The following is an 18388-nucleotide window of genomic DNA, read 5'->3' as shown; positions in this document are numbered from 1 at the left end:
GCAACACATCTAAACAAGGGGTTGTTTAACCCCTACTCCAATCCCTGAGAATGCTTCTGAAAAATTACTTTCAGGGTTTGGTTTGGTTTTCTTAAGGGCTACAGAGTGCCAAATATAAACCACACATATCCACACAAAACACATTATATTTTTGCTTTTTAGGCAGTTGAGCTGTTACTATGGAATCAGACTCAGCAACCTGATTGTTCATCATGTGAGGGGTTTGTCCATTGATAGTAATCAGCTGATTTCCACATCTGTTTGTTGCTGGTTTGATGTCAAGAAGACATTTCAATGGGATTACATTTTAATCTTGCCTTTGTTTTTATATAAATAACTCAAGATGACAAACAAACCAAATATTTCCTCCTTTTATCCCCACAACAACAATCTTGTGAGAGAAAGTGACTGGCTTAAAGTCATCAGCTGGCTTTCATGCCTGGCCTGGAACCCACCATCTCCTGGTTTCTACCTGGTGCCTTAACCAGTATTCTTACCCAAACTAAAGAATGGTGCATTATGTTATTTTGGAATATTTAAATTATCTCACCTGTTCTGTATTGATTTGCAGTGTACCTGTGCAAGAACTTTTCAATAGTATGTACAGTACTTTGTGACTTCAATTTAGCCTCCAGTCTGCTATGCTTTATGTAAAATCCAGCATACCTAAATTAGATAGGTGTATTACTTTGTGACACTCTGTGTTGGTTGAAATCTTTTCCCCACTATCAAATTGTAATACTATCCATCCTTGCTTGATTCAGCTGAAAACTATCCTAACGTGAAAGTTACTGTCACCATATTCTGCCTGGCCGTCTGGTGGATTCTTGATTATCTTCATAGGAATGAATTACAAAAGTTAACAAATTTTATATATCTTGTGGCTTTTCTATGGAATACAAGGAAAACCTTAACATCAATACAAGTAATGCAAGTTAAGGCCAACTCATTTATTTGCTAAGGATACTTCTATGAAAAGCAGTCAAAAGGTCTCAAAGCATCACACATAAGAAAAAATAGACTTGAAAACATAACGAAGGCAATGCCATTGGAATACCACAATAACATAATAGTAAATAAGCACATGACTTGAGTCCATATAGTTAAAGTATGGAGTAATATGGGTTGCAATTTTATTAGATTATCACTTGGAAAAAAACCTAGCATTTCCAAATTTAGTAATATATAAGTATATATAAGATCACATAACATTATCAAACATGACTTTTTGAATATCTTCTTATGCTGTTAAGCCTCAATGGATAAATTATCCAATTTCAACCAAAATAAAACATCAATTTAGGGCTTTGCAAGATATATGAAGTTTTATGAAGATTTACTGGGATATAATTATCTTTTGTTATATTGATCTACTGAATTATAAACTAGGCAACCAATTTACCTTCTTCTCCCTTATGGTGTACAAACTCAGGAATTTGTGTTGAACACAGTAAACCACAATTAACATCTGGGAAAGTCAGACATTGTTTCCAGTGAGGCTTGAGCCAATGCAGGATTGCCCTTTAATGTTATATTTGTAAGAGAATTCTCCAGTTTTTGGAATTTCAGCACTGAGATATTGATCAAGTGAGAGTGGCAGTTAGATTTGAATATCATTGCACAACATTTTAATCCTACCCTTAGTGCAAGACCTAATAGATTTTAGTGGAGTTTATTTCAGAGTTACACAGAATTAAAGTGTTACAATGTGAGGTGGACTTATCTGTCTGGGAATTATCTAAAGGCCCAGATAAATAGCCATAGTTTACAATCTTGCAGTGAAGTCTCCTGTGCTTAGATACAATCCCCACACTTAAATTGTGTTCTGAAACACTCTTTATTCTGCCCAAGAAAATCAAGCTGATAAACTGGGCATCCTTCACTTATAATCCAAATTTCTTTTTAAATCATGGGCAGTCCACAGAGGAATGTATAGTCAGATAGAAGAAGGAAGAAGACAGCTGGCAGTGGAAATGAGTGGTATTGGATAAGAAAGAGGTTTTTCTTATCCAAATTAAGAGGCAGCAACCTCGGGATAGGGCCTCGTCTTCAGCTGGGACTATCTTGCAGTTGACTATCTTACAACTAACTTGCAATTAAGCTTGGTTTAATTACTCCCTCTAGCAAGTGGAACTAATTTGCAATTGACTAATTGAAGTGACCCCACTCGCGTTTTTTTAAAGCTGTCTCGGAGAGGCGGCTTAAAAAAAACCCCAAATGTTGCTCCAGCTAAGCTAGCAAACGCAAAGGAGCCAGGGCAGCAAATAAGCGCACAGCCTGGAATGGTGAGAAGGCCAAAGCCGACCAGCAGCGCCCCGAGCCCTCCGCTTCTAAGCGTTGTCCCTCTGTCGCCGGGCAAGGAAATGGACCACGTGGTTCTGCCCATTTTCTGCAGCTTCGTCAAGAGGGAGGCGGCCGTAATAGTTCGGCAGGTCCAGGCGAGCTCCGCCGGAGATCAGTACCTGCAAAGTATCCAGAAACCCCTCGCGGGCCGCATCGTGGACCGGCAGAGAGCCGGTGGAAGGGTCCGGTACATTGGGATTCGCTTTTCTTTCCAACAACAGCTCAGCCACTTTGGGGTTGCCCAGTTTCATGACCTGGAGAGGGAAAGAGAAGGGAGAGGTGTTGTCAGGCGAGGGGGCAACTCTCCACCCATGATTTGGGCTTGTCCTGGAGAGCCGATTTCGAGCTTAAGTAAGCAAAAAGTATGGATTTAACCGGGACAGCTGCGAGTTGATCCCTTTCTAGACTCAGTCCTTCATTTTGAAGTTCCGGCATCTCTATTCGGGGGTGGAGGGATCCATAATTTTGGCCGAACGATGTTTGGAATAACTAGAAAATCCAGAACAGAGCGAAACTTCACCAGAAGATATTCTCCGCGCTGACCCACCCTCACATAGTAGCCCTTAAGGCAGGGATCACAACGCAAAGACACCATCGCAAAAGATTTCAGCGTCCGGGATACTGTGTGCGCCTCAACCTGGCGAATTACTTCTCCGTGTAAGTAGGCAAGAGACAACTTCAAACCAATCTTGGTTGACCACAAAAAGCTAAGTAGGAATGAAGTACCAATAGTTAATACATGGATGGGAGACCACCACGAAAAAACAAACAAACCTAGGGCTATGGGCCAGACTAAAGCTGTGGCTGCACGTGAGTGTGGGGAAAAATACTAGGCATTACAATTTGCATTACCTATAGTGCTACTTGTTCAAGAAGGCAATCTATATCTATATAGGAACGAACATACCTGCAAATTTCAAGTTTGTAGGCTTTAGGGTTCTGGAGATTTCTTGATTAATGCGTGAGTGGTTTTCGCTTTATATATATATTTAAAAAAGCGAAAACCACTCACGCATTAATCAAGAAATCTCCAGAACCCTAAAGCCTACAAACTTGAAATTTGCCACGTATGTTCTTCTTGACTTCTAGGTGCTCACTAAGAAAGGATTTTTCGAAATGACCATCAAAGCATTAGTATTTCCTATATTATTATAACAATATATTAGAGAAGTGGGATAGGAGAGATCTATGGGACCAAGCCTGAGGGGGAGAAGAGGAGAGGCTTATGTGGGGCTGAGGGAGAGAAGCGGAGAGGAGAGGCCGATCGTAACTACTCATTAATTTTCAAACTCTTAAATGTCGATTTATCAAGCCCGAGCACATTGTTTCGTAGCGGTGCACGGGTCTCCAGCTAGTAACAAATATAAAGAAAATTTATACTTCTGCAGTGATCCAGACTAAGGAGGTTTACTTCTCAGCCAACAGATTGGGGCTCTATTACCTTGTTGACATTTTGGACTACAAGTCAATGTTTTTATAGCCATGGATTAGGGGAGCTGCGGCCCATCTCCCAATAGGCATAGGTTAGCTATTCGAAGCAACAGTTTGTAGTGCTAAACTAAAGCAATCCTGATACCTCCCAGCATAAACCTCCAAAGATGTTCAGGAAGTCCTTTGTACCCACTTGGGACTTGACAGCCTCTCTGTTCAAATCCAGGCATTCCCTCTAAAGAGGAGTTATGAGGACCCACACCATTTTCAAATACTGTACACATTTATACATGGGGAAATCGCCGCGAAAAAACAAAGGAATGCCAGAACAAGTAGTCGACTGAAAACACCTCCTCCACGTGGGCGCACAAACACACACGCACACATACCCATTTTCCTCGGGACGGTAAACTGGTGTCTATACAAGATACCCACTGGTTTACATCTGAAGGTTTAATGGCGTTGTGGGATCGCTTTTCTACCGTCTCGTCTCCCAAACTTGGAAGTAGGGGCTAGATGAGGAAGAAGGGTGGAGGAGAGGAGAAAGGAGGCGTGGGAGGAGAAATAGACGGCTCAAAGCCTAACGTCGTTCAGACGACTGTTCCTTCCCAGCTTTTAAGAAGTGTAGCTCTTAAAAGCTGGGAAGTAACCCTCATCTGAACGACGTTAGGCTTTGAGCCGTCTATTTCTCCTCCCACGCCTCCTCGCCTCCTCCCTTCTTCCTTATCTATACCCATTTCCACAAAATCTATCCTCATTTCTCAAGTCCCGTCCACGTTCCGATCTAGGGGCGCTCAGAGGTTCTAGGAGTCAGAGGGTTGCGCAACTGCCCTTGGCAGACATGACTTGGCAGACAAGCCCCGTTACTGGCTGGGTATCCATTTTCTCTCGCCCCACCGACGTTTCCGAAAGCTTCCCCTCCGATGCTCACTCGAGCCTGCACACTCCCCCCCCCCTTCGGAGAAGACAATCTCTGGAGGAAACGGGAAGTGCCCCCCCTCCCCGAACAGCCGAAGCGAAAACCGAGCAGCCCGCCGAGCCCCGTCCATGCTGCACGCCCTTCTACCTGAATCGCGCTCCTGCCATAAGCGTTAAGCCCGTTGGGGTCGGCGCCACCGTCCAGCAGCCTTCGCAGCTCGGCTACGTTCCCTTTTGCGGCTGCTTGGCTTAGGCGGTCGGACGGAGTCCTGCAGGTTGCCTCCATCGGGTACTTGCTCACCGAGCCTCTTCTGCGGGCTTGGTGCCACTCAGCAGTTTACCTCCCCCTCTCCCGGCCAGGATTTTGATCTGATTGGCTGAACTCCTACATCCACAACTAACCAACCCCCCCATAGGGACGCCTTAGAAACAGCAACACACTAACTTTTTTTTTTTTTTTGCGGGAAGGGGTTGTAACGGAGGAAGTTGAAGAGTACCCTCTCCCGCGCTGTCAACCCCCCCCCCCGCTTTTATTTTGCGGCTCAGGAAACGGCAGCACCACTGCTCTTTGCAAGCCCACGTGCCCTCTTGCACGTGGAAGGTCTATAAAAACTAAGACTCCCCCACTCCTCACCAGCAGGTGAACTCAGATTCTTATAAATCCCCCTTCTTCCTAATTCCATAAATATGGAGGTTGGTTTTGGGGTTTTTTTTGGCTTGCTGCCTATTCAACAAACAATTTGGTTTGTTAAACCAAATTTGGACTGGTGGGAGTCTAGGAGGAGAGGAGCACCCAGCCGTAGGGCTGATGATTTGGGTAGCTCCTTGAAGACCCCCTTTTTAACTTTAAATTTTAATTACTCTTCTTTTAATTGCTTCTTAATGTAATATCTGTACACAGCTTTTATGTTTTTATCTTTTACTTAAATGCCACCCAGATATGATCTGTGAGGGAGATGGACAGTTTGTAAAGCTGATAGTCATATGAAAAAGTAAGTAGAGCCTCTTTGGGTTCTATGGTTTCATAATATGGACATAATAAAAATCATCTGGTGCTTAGCAGTTTTTAAAAGCAGGTAAATACAACCTTGGATGAGCAACAACACATGATATATTACACCCTGTCACCATGTATTTTACAAAAAAAAATCCAAAATGGAGAATCCATGTGTGTGAAAAACTAAGCACACCCTTGCTTCCATAGATATGCTTCCATAGGTATGAAGAGGTGCTGCTAATCAAGTGCCCTTCATCAATTGGTCATCATGACTTCCTCTATAAAAGCCAAATTTTAGGAGTTTGCTGGTCTCCAGCATAGAGGTTGTGTTAACAATAGGGTTTCCTGCCTGGGCAGGGGGTTGGATTAGATGACTTCTAAGGTCCCTTCCAACTCTGTTATTGTGTTGAAACATCAGCAGTCATTTTAGAGAAGCAATTGTTGCTGCCCATCAATCTGGGAAGAATTATAAGATCATTTCCAAAAAATTTAAAGTCCATTATTCTACAGTGAAAAAGATTATTCAGAAGTGGAAACCATTCAAGACAGTTGTCAATCTTTCCAGGAGTGGATGTCCCAGCAAATTTACCCCAAGATCAGACTGTGCAATGCTCAGAGAAACTGCAAAAAAATCCAAGAGTTATATCTCAGACCCTACAGTTGGCACAGTTGGCATGTTAAATGTTCAAATTCACGACAGTACAATTGGAAAAAGGCTGAACAAGTATGGTTTGTTTGGAAGGGTTACTCTTCTCTGTAAAAAACAACAAGGCAGCACCGCTTAGGTTGCATCTGAACAAATCACAAGACTTCTGGAACGCTGACCTTTGGACAAATGAAGTCAAAGAGGAGATGTTTGGCCATAATGCACAGTACCACATTTGGTGAAAACAAGCACAGCATATCAGCACAAACACTTCATACCAATTCTCAAGCACAGTAGTGGAAGCAATAATTTGGGTGGTGGTTTTTTGCAGCCACAGGACCTGGCACCTTGCAAGTTATTGAGTTGACCATGAACTCCTCTGTATACTAAAGTAAATGTGAGGCCATCTGTCCTACAGCTAAAGCTTGGCTGACATTGAGTCATGCAATAGCATCCATATATGTATATGGGAATGTGTGCTAATTATTACTTATTTGGGTTTAGGGATTTCTTTTTCTTTTATTTATCGAGTTACTGAGATGTATTCTGTGTTTTGGGGGCGGGCGGGCTGCATCAAGGGAAGCTCATTCAATTTCATTGTACACATGTTGTGCATTGACAATAAAGGTTTGGTTTGATTTGAAATTTCTCTCTTAGCATGGTGGGGTTCCAGGATTAAAATACTATTGGTTCACTTTCATCAGACAAAAGTTTCTTGCAAGAGCAATGTGTCTAAACTGAGGGTCAGAAGGAAATTAGTCAAGTGCAAGGATGCTTCTTCCCACAGAAGTCAGGAAACAATTTTTTAAGTTGGTACTGGTGACTAACTCCAGGGCCCAAGAGTGGGGTGGGATGGGCAAGTGACTTCCTCCTGTATTTATATTTATCTCCACTGCTGGGGGGCAGGGAGCTGCTCTGAGGTGGAGAAGACCAGAGATGCAAGTTCCTAACTGCAGAGCAAAACTGATCCACCTCTTTCACCTCCAAAGTAGGTCTGGTTATCACAGTTAGAGGCTTCTCAAGACAATGTGCTGATGCACGGATTTCACTCATGAGACCTCAAAGACTTCCCACTTTTCTCTTCTGCTTCCAGTTAGGAAATCTAAGAATCAAAGACATGCTGGGCTGGATCAGACCCAAGGCCAATACAATCAATCCACCAATCTCCTTCTAGAGACACTTGAGAATCAAGATGGAGCAGCAAATGAGCTCAGTAGCCACTCTTATGCTGATATAACTGGCTCAGCAAATAATGTATGTTTCTGTGAAGCAATAGCATAAGGAGGACAATCAGTCCTGATAAACAGTTGCTATTTTTTTTAGCTTTTTGGGCTCCTGTGTTAGCATTGTAGAAAAAGAGCCATATTAGTCTGTGATGGCTAAAAATCAGGAGTCTGGTAGCATCTTTTCTCACTAATCAACCGTTATTAAAAGCCATAAGCTTTGATGAATGTTCCAAATATTTTGCTTTTTAATATAAGTGGTTAGTATTGATGCATTGTTAGCAGTCAGAAAATCAACTGATGGAAATTAATAGGTGAAATTTTTATGGGGAGAAGTGGGAGAAATGGCTTTTCCTGTGTTTCTGCCCTTGTTCAATAGTGCGGTAAAACACTGTTCCAATAGAAGAGAAGTAAGATACTCTATCTGGTGGTGGAAAATAGTAACAACATGGCTTCTGTGTTTTCTAAATATTCAGCCATTTTGAAATATTAAGAGGAAGTTCATTAAAAGCTGCAAGAGAGACAATCAAAACCAATTGGAGTATGTTGCCTTGAACTTAGTAGCCCTGTTCAGGTAATACATCTGAGTGTGCTTTGCTTAACCATGATTTATATGCTTTTGACATATTTATATGTCAACATTTGCTAGGTTTATACGTATGAATATCAGCCATGGTTCACAAACCATATCAACAGCCTTCAACTTACCTACAAAATCGCAGACTTAACATGTGGAATGTACCCAATGGTGAGAATAGAATAGAATAGAATTTTATTGGCCAAGTGTGATTGGACACACAAGGAATTTGTCTTGGTGCATATGCTCTCAGTGTACATAAAAGAAAAGATACGTTCATCAAGGTACAACATTTACAACACAATTGATGATCAATATATCAATATAAATCATAAGGATTGCCAGCAACAAGTTATAGACAGACCTTCAAGTCAATTTTTGTGATTATAACATGGCTTTGTCACAGTTCCCGCTCTTAAAAGATTTCTTCAGAGCTCTGTCTTAATGGTGAAGTACTAAGGCTGACTTGAATTTTTCTCAGAACACACATACTGTATGATGAAATAGGCTGCAATTCATAGAATTGTATAGCCACAGTAAATGGGTCAGTCTCTAAGATTCAAGACTCGTTTTTGAATGAACTAGTGCAGTTTCTAAGTACATTTTAGTAATACTAGCAACTTTACTAACAATTAGTACTCATTTTAGTAATACTGAAATACTTTACTAAGTACTTTATATTTTTAAATTATTTTATTATGCAAACTTAAGTCCAAAACAATATTGGCTTTTGTATGCCTCTGAATTGACTTTTTGGTCTAGCTAGTTTGCATATGCTAAGCCATAACATGATTCTTTTGTTTGGTTCTAAAGTGTTGTGTTTATTCCATCAATTTTGTTTATTCAAGAAAGCTGGGTCCTCTGCATCTTGTGTACCTGGTCGCAGGCAGTTTCGGCTTGATGAGATCAAAGTATCCTCACTTCCCAGGCAGGCTCCTAACAACTGATTGAAACAGAATGGAATCAGCCTGACACAATTAACTGCAGGGTATTTGAAAATTATGGACCTACTTCACTGGTTTAGGATAGGTTGGTGAATAAATATTTTCTGACTTCCCAGACTAGACAGCTGATAAGACAGATATCCAGCCAGCTTCAATGCTAAAGGACAACTAGAAGTTGGATCTCCCTGTTCCTAGCCCAACATCTTAACCACTGGTTTTCATTAATTAAAATAGAGTTACAGAAATGCTGGGACTTTTAATGCCGAAGATCCAGAAACTCTGGCCCTCTTATGAGGAAACTGCAACAGTGAGATGGGCAGCATATACATTTAATAAATAAATAAAAAGCATAACTTTCAAATTAAGTTAGGAGTTACACTGGTGTGTCATACTGCAACTCTGACCATCTCTTATGGGAAGGATAGGTTTCGCAGTTCAGTATGACTAGAGGACATGGGGGATGCCCTTAGGAAAGAAGAGAATGGGTGTGTGTCTTATACACCAATCCAATGCTGACTGCTGACTGCCAGCAGTTTGGCAGTTCAAGTCTCCCCAGCTCAAGGTTGACTCAGCCTTCTGTCCTTCCAAGGTCAGTAAAATGACTTTCATTTAGTAACTTTGGTCACTAAATGAATGCTTGTTAGTCAAGGACCACCTGTACATAGTTGGCTAACCTGCTGCTGCCTCTTCACTTTAATAAAGGCTGTTGGTCAGGCCAATCCAGCCTCAACTGACTTCACACATTTCACCAATCCAAAAAGTGCTTTGCTGGGGTTTGGCAAAGCCAGCTGTTTTAAACCACCATGGCGCCTTGCAAAGCAATCCTTTTCATGTGTGAAACTTGATGTTCTCTTCCATCTTGATACTCCCCAGAAGTCCATGAATAAAATACATAGCAAGGCTTACCACTTTATCAAACATGGACAGGTCAATCTGCTGGAAGCCAGGAGGCTCTTCTGAGGCGCTGCAAGGAGCCTGCAGTTGAAATGCCCTTCTGACTGTGGGTTCCACTGGGTACTTATCAAGTGGAGACATTTGCATGACCTCTTCAGCATCCTAGAAAAAGGTGGAATTATGTTGATGAAGATAGTGGTGATAATAATGATGATGATAATAATAAAAAGATTAGTTTCTTTGATGAGACTTGTCCAATTGCAACCTCAGAGCACTAAAGCCACCCAACCACATCAGGGTTATTTATAGAAACCCATATTGGATCAGTTATTGCCAGATCAAGAAGAATCACATCAGATGTTGGATTCTGGACATCTGGTGACAGTTAGGCTGTGGAACCGAGGACTGCTGGCTGAGCAAATAAGGTCAGCAGCTGCAGAACTACCAGAAGAAAAGTTGCTTTTGTCAGAATATTCATGAACTGGGATAGACATGGCAACAGGTCAGCCATTGGGGACTGGCTGGAAGAGGACATGGTAACAAGGTCAGCCAATGTATAGGCATAGCAACTAAATCAGCCAATGAGGGCTGTTGGGTGTGGCTTAGACTTAGTTTAACTGCCCTTTAAGGAGGAGGATAGCATATCAATGGCAATTTATAATATGAAACAAAGTATTCACAGAAACAGAATTGGAAGAACTGCAAAGGTCTACCCAGGGCAAATAAATCAAAGCATTACCAAAAGTAACTCAGATTGTAGAGCATGGGGGTCAAACTCAATTGGGTCACGTGACATAGTGACATATCATGATGTATCACAACATTTTTTGCCTTTGCGGAGCTAGGATGGGCGTGGCCTATGCATGACTCATACGGGGCCACGTGGGCCACCAGTTTGACAGGCCCATATAGAGGCAAACTAGGGGGAGTCAGCAGTAGAGGAAGCCAGCATTGCTACTGAATCATTTTTACTCTCAAACCAGGCACCTCTACTCTGCCTTCTCAGAAAAATCAAAGCCTTCTAACTAAAAAACAAGAGGAATTGAAACAAAGAGTAACTGAGCATCTAGCACAACACAAAGACAAGAAAATAAGACTGCATGCATAGAAACTTGCTCTAAAGAAATAGCCAGCACAAATATTAAAAGAAGCAAATACTGTACTATCAAATATAAATACCAGTTCATTGCAAGAAACAAAACTAATGTAATGTATGGCTCCAGTTAGTTAATTGTTCTCGCTTAATAACTATTGAAGTTACAACAGACCTCCTCAGAGCTACTTATGATCCATTTTGAAGTTCCAATGGCTGCATCATATATCCCCTGTGATCATATTATTGCATTTTGAGTGATTGGCATCCACTTGTATTTGCAGCTGTTTGCAGAGAATCCCACCATTACAAGACTTTGAAACTGGCATTTTTTTGCCATTTACTTTGTTTCCAGCAGAATTGCCATTGAGGAAAACTTTTAATGACTGCCAGAAATAAGATAATAAAATCAGGCCTGGTCACACAGTGACCCGCTAAATGACAACTATGACTTATGACCATAATTCTGGGCTCAATTACAGGTAGTGCTTGATTTACAGGCACTCCTTTAGTGACTGTTTGAAATGACAATGGCACTGAAAAAAGTGACTTATGACCATTTTTCACACTTACGACCATTGTAGCATCCCTGTGGTCACATGATCAAATTTGGAGGCTTGGCAACTTTCCTGTATGTATGAAGATTGTGGTGTCCAGGAATTGTTCTGATACCACCATCCTATTAGAACCTATCCTTCCACCCCCACCCCCACCATCCAGTCTCAACTGTCAGTACTTATCCATTCATCCCCCACCATCAGAACTGATGAAGCTTCTTGGATGAAAAGGGAAACATTTTCTTCTTTGTCAAGAAAACACATTCCAGTTGTCTTTTGAAAAAGCATTTTATTACATGGGCAGCACATGAATTAAATAATAATAATAATAATAATAATAATAATAATAATAATAATAATAATAATAATAATAATAATAATAATAATAATAATATAAAAAACAAGCAAAGCATATAACAAGAAAACATGGCAATGATGAAGAGCTGGAAAGTTTAAGAAATAAACAGAGGAGCTAATTCTGGCTGCACAAGATCAAGTCTTAATGGTGTAGGGTCTCCTGCTTGAGCTGGGGGTGGGGGGGTTTGGACTAGATTATCTACAAGGTCCCTTCTAACTCTGTTTATCTATCTATCTAAATCCAGATCTGAGAACGTCCAACAGACGGCAAATGCCTAGCTGTTTCAGAAACAATGTGATGACAAAACAGCAACAACAGTGCATTGGAATATCTACAAGAAATGCCGTTTGCCCACAGATAAGAACTGATGGGACCATAAAAGTGGACAAAGTAATAGAAAATAGAGACGCTAAAGTGCTCTGGGACATTAGAATTCAGGCAATCATCTGATACCTCAGGCAGTTGCAATCTTTGATAAGACAGACAAAAAGTCTGGATAGTGGACATGACAGTATCTGGAGACAGCAGGGGAGGGGAGGGGAGGGGAGGGGAGGGGAGAGGAGAGGAGAGGAGAGGAGAAGAGAAGAGAAGAGAAGAGAAGAGAAGAGAAGAGAAGAGAAGAGAACAAAATTGAAACAGAAGTACCAAAAGAAAGCAAAGATAGTATCAGCAGTAATAAGCATTTTGGGTTCAATCTCAAAATAACTGGAGCACCATTTGAACGCTGTCAGCATTGACAAATAACCACAAGTCAATTGCAGAAAAGCAGCTTTACTTAGAACAGGTTACACATCCTGTGATAATCTTTTAACAGCCCCAAACAACACCTGCTTATTCCAGGTCCTTGGAAAGGACTCAAGAGGTAGTTAAAAATAACCAAATCAATTCACCCAAATCTACACATCTGGCTGATAGTAGGACCAACCCTAATAATTCATTCTAACTTATTACTAGCCAATAAAACTGGGTACACGTGTAAATGATACGAAGAGCACAGGGCAATTCTGGAAAGGAAAGGCCTGTGAGAGACCCTTCACCTACTCCTTTATACGTCATTCCTAGGAGTAGAAGAAGGGGCTCTAAAAGGCCTTTCTTAACAACAATTGTATTTGTTTCAGCCTGCAGGGCAGGAGAGAAGACAGAGGGAATCCCTAAGGTCGGGACAACGTGGCAAGGGCCTTCGCGGCCTAGCAGCAGAAGGCGCGTTAGCAGCAGTCGGCAGCCTTCGGGTTCGAGCTCCAGGGCTTCGAAAGGACGCTCTCCAGGTTTTTCTGCCCTTTCTTTCTACACCCCCATCCGTCCCTCCTTCGAGGTTGCTTTAAGACTGCAAGCGGAGAGCAAGGAGACTCTGGCGGCGCTTGGCAAAACCGAACCGGCCTTATTCTAGGCCGCTTCACCCGGAGCGAGGCCGACGGGCGGACTCGGGGCAGCAGCCTCTCCGCTCCACCTGCTCAAACTCCACGACGAAGGCGGCCGAGGCCTTGATTCGCTCCGAATTGAACTCCGAATTCGTATTACTGGAAAAGAAACCTCAAAGAAGCGATAATCACAAGGGGTTGGACTTGAAGACCTCCAAGGTCCCTTCCAACTCTGTTATTCTATTCTATTACAGCACGGGACGTTCAGACGCCCAAGGATACGAACGTGTCTATCCTTTTACCGCCATCGTAGGATTTCCGATGCGTCTGGAAAGCAAGGGAAGGCCGTCTGAGCGACTAACTGCAAATCCCCACGAAAGCTGCTAGGTGCTGGGATGGGTATTGGAGTCCCAACGCTGCCGGGCTACATGCATGTTATGAAGATACGTAGGATGGGCTGTTCTCGGCTTGCAGGATGACCGAAGAATCAAGGCGACCAGGCGACAATCGATCCGTGCAAGGAAACAGCACGAGCAATGAGTGATCCCGAGAGAGGAGGGAAAGCCCCCACTGCTCATATTTACATAGAAACAAAGTCAAGCCGCTGCTTGAATCGGATTATATGCCCTGCAGGAATAAATCCCAATTTTCAGGAAAATCCCCTTTTCCTCTTGGTCCCATTTATTCTCCTAAATTTATTCCATGGCTTTCTTCGCTGTCCCCCTCTTCATTTTATTTTCTTTAAAAAAAACACACAACCCCAAGAATACTGTTGTTCTTAAAGGCGAAAACGGCGTCCTATTTTGACCTTTCTAAAAGCAGCAGCCTTGGCTTTTAACGGATAAACTTGCCTAACTTCCCTTTTCTTTCATACAGTGTGTGCGCGCTCTTCTCGAACTTCAAAGTCTAAGCTTCATTTTTTTTTTTGAAAATGGAATTATGATCGCCACTTCCTTTTCCGAAGTAGCCGAGAACTGGGCGACTTAGCTGGCTCATCAGCTTTTGCAAACAAATAAACGTGCGAGAAGCTCCTCAGCAAAGAAAGATGAGCAGCAGCCATGTTGGAAAGAAAAGAGAGCAAGGAAAAAGCAACCATTGCCATCGAACTCACCCGGAGGGACTTTGAACTTCCGAAACCAGCGATGTGTTGCCCATTCCGGGGTAATGGGATGAGCTTAGAAATAAGGGCACATCCGCCTTGGTGCGGTGGAAGGGCACATGGCAAAAATTCAGGAAATAACCACCCTATGCGTGGGCACCCACAGGATAACAAAGGAGGACAGTGGGGAAATTGCTATAATTAGGCTGCATTTTCACCACACGCTTAACTTGTGGGGCTGAATGAACTATTTTACGAAGTTTATGCAAAGTACCGAATTGACTCCTGGCCCAGATGGCCCCTTGTTGAATATGCACCTGCTAAATCTTAGCTCACCCACTGATTCATATTCTTTCATACTTTGACGGGCCACTTTGGTGTAGAAAGTCTGTGGGTTTCTAATCTGGTTTTAGGTACAAATCAGCTGGGTGACCTTCAGCCAATCAGTTTCTTCCCAGCCCTAGGAAGAAGTAATGGCAAATAGTCTTGCAGGGATTTTTCCAGGTCCAAGAGTCAAGATTGACTTGAAAGCACCCCCCCCCACACACACAAAAATCTCTTGAGTTGGCTAACTTGGCCACTGACTCAGATATTGGTTCGTGTAGTCCAATAAATACCTGTTCTGTATATACAGAAGAAATCAGGGTTAACTGAATTGTTATGAGAGAGAGTGAATTAGCTGGCTGGATTGCACTGTATGTCTGCCTGGATTTTACCACAGAGTGCCAGGGGGCTTTCTCTGGGACTGTTGATCTTTTCAGTCCTACCTGGAAAAGTAAAGAATTGAGTCCATGTTTCTTTACACCTCAAGTAGGTGTCCAGTGGTGGAACTATAGCTTTAAAAAAAAAAAAAGAAACACACACACATCAGTCTATTGTCCCTCCCTGCAATTAAGGTTGGGCCATGGGGCTGATATCTTTCATTGCCAAAGGCATCTGACATGACCATCCAGGAGCAGGAGACAAATAATGTCAGACATAAATCCAGTCCTTTTTGTCATGCTATAATTGAGGGAATTCAGCAAGATGGATGTGCAACTGAGCATGGAGTTTCTGTGATGAGAGATTGGTTCCTAAACGTGATAGATGGATAAATAGCTAAATTGAGAGTGCTAATTTTGTTATCTTTGACAGGAAATTATTCTTCACAACAAAAATGGTGGTTATTTCCCCCCCAAAACACACGGCTATCCTGCTATGCGAAGAGAGGCTTCAGTGCTTCCCCCTTAAGAGTCTCCCCCTTTAAAACCACACCAATGTTTATATCTGAGAATGTAAAATTCTGTTGGGGTCTTCGCTCTCCCTTCCCTCTCTTGTCTTAATGATCTGCCTGCTTCTTTCGCAGGAAGGTTTTAGATGCAAGAGCACCTCCATTCATTCTGATGGCAGAGGAAAAGCATAGGTCCATATTCTCACTAAAAGTGCATTGAAAGAGGAGGAGCTAAAACACTTTTTGTGCCCCAATGGTTTATTTCAATTGACATCCTCAGCTTGGTTACTGCATTATTTATTTATATCCCACCTTTATTGTTTTATAAATAACTCAGGGTGGAGAAAACACATGCAATACTACTTCCTCCTCCTATTGTTCCCCTCTGAATTAGGTAGAGGTATGAGAGAGTGACTGGTCAAGTCATCCAGCTGGCTTTCTTGAGATTAGAATTTGAGTCACCCGGCTTCTAGATTGGTGCCTTAACCAATGTACACAATGCCTTGAACTAATCAAATGGGTTGAGTTTGCATAACAGGTGTGCGCGCATGCGTGTGCTATTGGCACACACACAAACATGTCTTCACATCTCCAAACACACACATATATGCAACCCCCAAATCAAAATTAACACTAATTAAACTTAGTATATTTTGCAAATACATATACCAGGCTCTTACGGACCTGGTTAAGAGTGATATGTAAATTAGGCCAATGAGACTTTAGAACATTGAAATGCTGATTGGAATATAAAAGAATCAATGACATATTCACATTCTCAGAGGCACTTGAACACAATTTCTTTCTGGAGCATGTCTTAAGAACGGAGACCATAAAGAACTCAAAACTTCATGAGGCCATCAGGGAGTTTGACTCTTGAGTACGTGTTTTTGTGTGTGTGTGTGTGTATATATGACTAACAGCTTTTTTTTTGCTTATCAAAGTTTGTTTTATTTACAGAAAGAAAAAAAATGATCTAGGTAAAGGATATAAAACAATAACAAAAGTCTGTGACCATCTGTAAGCCAGTCATCTAAGGTTTGCCCAAGCTTCGTAGGAAGAAAATGTTTTCAGTTAAAATTAAATATTATGCCAGAATATTATTTATTATATATATCTGGAAATATTCCCCAAAATATGTGGATTGTAATCCAAAAAAGTGGAGCTGAGTTTTGATTATCTACCCACTCATTTCAGAGTATGCTCCATTCAGATTGAGGAAATTTGCATCTGGAAGAAACATATATATGATTACAATGTTATGTTACAAAAGTAAGAAAAACTCCACTGCAGTTCAAAGTTTAACACAGCTACCTTTCTTGTTACCTTAAAAAGAACTAATGATATTAACTGGCCTTTACTCTCAAGTAAGAGTATAAAAACTGCAGTTGTGGGTGAGAATTAGTTGAAAACAAGTCTTATTCAATTCTGGAATTTACTTCTAAGTGAGGCTGTCCAGGGAGAGGCCATAATACATTTTTAATTTATGCTGACAAAAATTTATTTATGGTGGGATATTTGGCTGAAGGACTGGTATAATATTCTTGGGCCTGCAGTTTTTGGCACCTTTAATGGTTAAAAAAAGTCCACTAAACTCTACCAATCTTAGTTCTGAGTAAACCTATATAGAACTGTGCTGTTACATAATAAATTTTTTTCAAACAATGTATTTGATACAAATAGCTGCACTAGACTGAAAGTACTCGGAATTGTTTAAACATGTCTCTTGATTAACGTATCTTCGTTCCTTCATTGGGAAGGTCCTGCTTCCTGTTGTTTCAGTTTAGAGATCATTTTCTTAGAAAAAATGAAGAAAAATAGAAAAGAGGTCTCCAGACAGATTTAAATTTTCTTTTATTTCAAAGATTAGAGATTTAAGTATGTATCAGAATGCCCCAATGCAAAACAAAAAATATTTTTTAATGTTTAAATCATGTTTTTAAGCTTGTCTGGGGCCTATAAGGTGCCAGAGAAATTTTCAGTGAATCATAAGAATGCCTGCAACTATTATATTAAGGACAAAGAATTGGAGTAAATACCTATTGTTGAATGGTGGATTATTGTGCCAAAAACTACCAAGATAGTGGGATTCTCTCTTAGGATTTCCTTAGTTCTTCTATTTATATTTTCCAATCTGTTTTATTTTATTCTATTTATTCTATCTTGTAAATTTCCCAGATTGTCTTTGCAAAAAAAATCTACCTGCCATTGAATTCCACAAAAGGCCAGATTAAACAGGAGACCTCAAAGGCCAAATGTGATTTTACCAAATAATTTAAAATAACCATTGCCCAAACATTTAAAAAAATCTATTAAAAAACAACAACAACATAAATTATATTTGGATATTTAGAGTAATATATAGTATCAGAGTTTTTTTCTTTTTTTAAAAGCGAGAAATACTAACTCTGCAAAATGAAAGTTAAAAAGACAATATAATTTGCTGTTTAGGAAGTAGAAGATACGGATTTAATAATGCAGGAAAGCTAAAAAGATAAAGTTGGCATAGAGAAATAAAAAAGCAGGAGTCTGATGTTGCAAGTTTTTTTCCTGGCCCATTGAAAATGGCATATCGGAGGTGGGGGGAAATTTAGAAGGGATGTCTATTCTTAACAAGCATGGATTTTCTAGTGAAAGCTTTGAGTTTCTTTTACATTTGCATAATTGGCCCTCTTTATTTCACACCCTTGCAATATACAAAGTTGTTTTAAGATAGAGAGAAGATCCTAGAACTATTATC

Source organism: Ahaetulla prasina, chromosome 2 (assembly GCF_028640845.1).
Source record: "Ahaetulla prasina isolate Xishuangbanna chromosome 2, ASM2864084v1, whole genome shotgun sequence".
Lineage (NCBI taxonomy): Eukaryota > Metazoa > Chordata > Lepidosauria > Squamata > Colubridae > Ahaetulla > Ahaetulla prasina.
The sequence above is the reverse complement of the archived record's forward strand: the minus strand, read 5'-3'. Positions refer to the sequence as shown.